A 2,715-nucleotide genomic window follows, 5' to 3' on the forward strand; every position below is an offset into this window, starting at 1 on the left:
AAGTTTGGTGTTGTTTTTGATTCTTGCTCGATTCATGATGTATACTGTGTTTTAATGAAAACCAATGATGGATTCGTGTTATTCATGCTTTGCTGATCATGTCTGTATATTCAATTGCCATTTCTGGAAAAAAATTTGAGAAACTCGAATTGGGGATGAAGATGATATACACTGTACATAAACCCTAGAACATCTTCATCCATTTCCCAGAATTTTGGACTATTCACGTATGCATGGTCACTGTAGATGCATGAACCAATGAGATTATTTCCTGGCCGTGCCCAAAACGGCAGCGTTTAGATAAGTGGATTCTATATTTACAAATATGCCATTCTCGGTTTATTAATCCATTTAATTCATTTATTTTTCTCATTTTATTTCATTTGGCATGGCTTACTTGCAAAAATCATAATTCATCCATTTTAAATCCAAAATTCATGGAAATTTTTGCATTGTGTTCATCTTGATGTCTAGTATTTTATCATGATTTTTCCAGAATTTTTGCATGGTCGAATTTTAAATGGTATTAGGGTTTGTGACATGTATGCCAATTTTTGTACATCTTGCCAAATCCTTTGTGAAATTGTGATGCATTATCCATTTGACCTGAATTTTTTTGTGCTCAAACTAGACTCATTCATGTTTATTTTGATGTAAAGTTTGTGCATTTCTCATTTCTGGATTGTGAGTTGTGAATTTTTGAAGTAGGGTGTGACAATTTGTGTCACACCATTGATGTGCAACTTGCTGATTTTTATATCCATGCTTCCTGACCTCCAATTGAGCTGAACTTTTGTATGAACCTACTCTTGTATGTCTAGTTTGCACATGATTTTTCTTGGAATTATTTGTGCCATTTCCCATTTGTTTGAGATTTTCTCCCCTGTTTGACCAAAATGTTGACCTTATGTGATACATGTTGCCATTTCATTTGTGAAATCCTCATACTTTATTAGATGGACATGAAATTTTACATGAGATAACTAGACATCTTAAGCTTTGCCATGGTTTTAGTCCCATTCATTTATCATATGCCCTCTCTGACTTATGATTTTTCTAAGTTGATGCATGTTTGGTTGACTTCTTTGAGCATTGTCCAAAATTGCTTTGACTTTCTGATTTTCATTGACTGCCTTCCACTTGTCCAAATGAGATGAAATTTGACATGCTTACCATGCTATGTGTTAGGATTGATCATGATTTATTTGTTGATTTTTGGAAATGTTTGAGTTGACTTTTGATGCAAGTCTTTCTGTTGACTTCTATGAGCTCTCATTTGCCATGCTTTGACTTCTTTTGCTTATGAAATGATGATGATGCATGATATGAACATGAAACCAATTGGGTTTGCTTCCTAAATGTTTGAATTTGATTTTGATTGGACATTGTTTGCTGTTTTGACTTTCTCATTCATTTTTGACCCTAGGCTTGTCCTAGTGGTCCTGTGACTTATGTTTGAGTTCTTGTTTTCAGGTGAAGCTACAAATGCTCCAATGAGACCATTTCTTTTTGATTGAGCTTACTTGGATATCACTGACTAACTTGTGTGTTTTGTAGGTGGCTTGGCTCATATGCCTTGAGCTTTGTGCTTGGCTCATTTGTCTGTTTGTTTTGACTGTTGATTCTTACTTCCTGTTGCTTTAATTCTTGAATTGTGTACTGATTTGTTTGACTATTTCAGGTACCATTTAGTTGCTTAGTTCTTTGAACTTGCTTTGCTTTGCTTTAAATAGCAACTTGCTTTGAGGTATAATCCCTTCTTCTTCATGTAGTCTGGAAGACCTGGCCTGTTACTTGGCCAGGCAACTGTCTGAAGTCCTCCTTAAGAGGCAATGTTTGTGTATGTTTAAATCTTGTCCCTGTACATATGCAAAGTCCTCCTAAGTGAAGAGGCAATTGGCAGAACCCAAGGGATAAGCAACCTATCCCCTGCTATTCTGTGTGTCATCTGCTTTGCTCACACCACTGTATTGATGCATTGCAGATACAAACCCAAGATCTTGTACAATCGTACAATTGAGTCAGTTTTAAATGTGTAGAAGGGTTCCCACTTTCTGAACCCACACATTCTTGTCAGATGCTCTCCCTGGCCAGGGATAAGAGCAATGAGGCACACCCCTCATCTCCTTTCATATGCTTCACCTTAGCCCCTCAATGGCAAGGTTAAGAGCACCATTCACCCCATTCCAGAGGTTTGTTTGTTGAGGTTGATATGACCCCTCGACTAAAACCTAGCCTTGATGTTTGAGCCTCTTGTTGGTGTGTTTATTCTATGCTGTATGTGCTTGTGTGGTGTGATTGTATCCCCTAGGTTTGTTAGACTCCGCGTAGTCTCGTTTGCATGTCAATTAAGGTAGCACGGTTCCTTCGTATAGGACTTCCTTTCTTGCTTGAGATTTCTTAAAACACAAACACATTATCCCATCTTAAGGATACGTTAACTCCTTCTACTACAGATGAGTAAGTCTCCGAAGGTCGAGCATCCGGTAGATTGCGCAGTGACGTTGTCCACTTAAAAGACACAAACCAACAAGAATAGTTTAGCCGAACTACGGCAACTCTGATTCTCATGTCCAGATGAGATACGTAGGCACGAGATGCGATGTCTTGTCGAGTTTGACTAACAACTAACACTAATTCTCTTCTCTCGCCCTCGTTGCGATTGAGACTTCCCCTTTCTCTTGCCCTAGTTGCAATCGAGACCCTTGCTTCCTG

The sequence above is a fragment of the Lathyrus oleraceus genome, chromosome 3 (assembly GCF_024323335.1).
Source record: "Lathyrus oleraceus cultivar Zhongwan6 chromosome 3, CAAS_Psat_ZW6_1.0, whole genome shotgun sequence".
Classification (NCBI taxonomy): domain Eukaryota; kingdom Viridiplantae; phylum Streptophyta; class Magnoliopsida; order Fabales; family Fabaceae; genus Lathyrus; species Lathyrus oleraceus.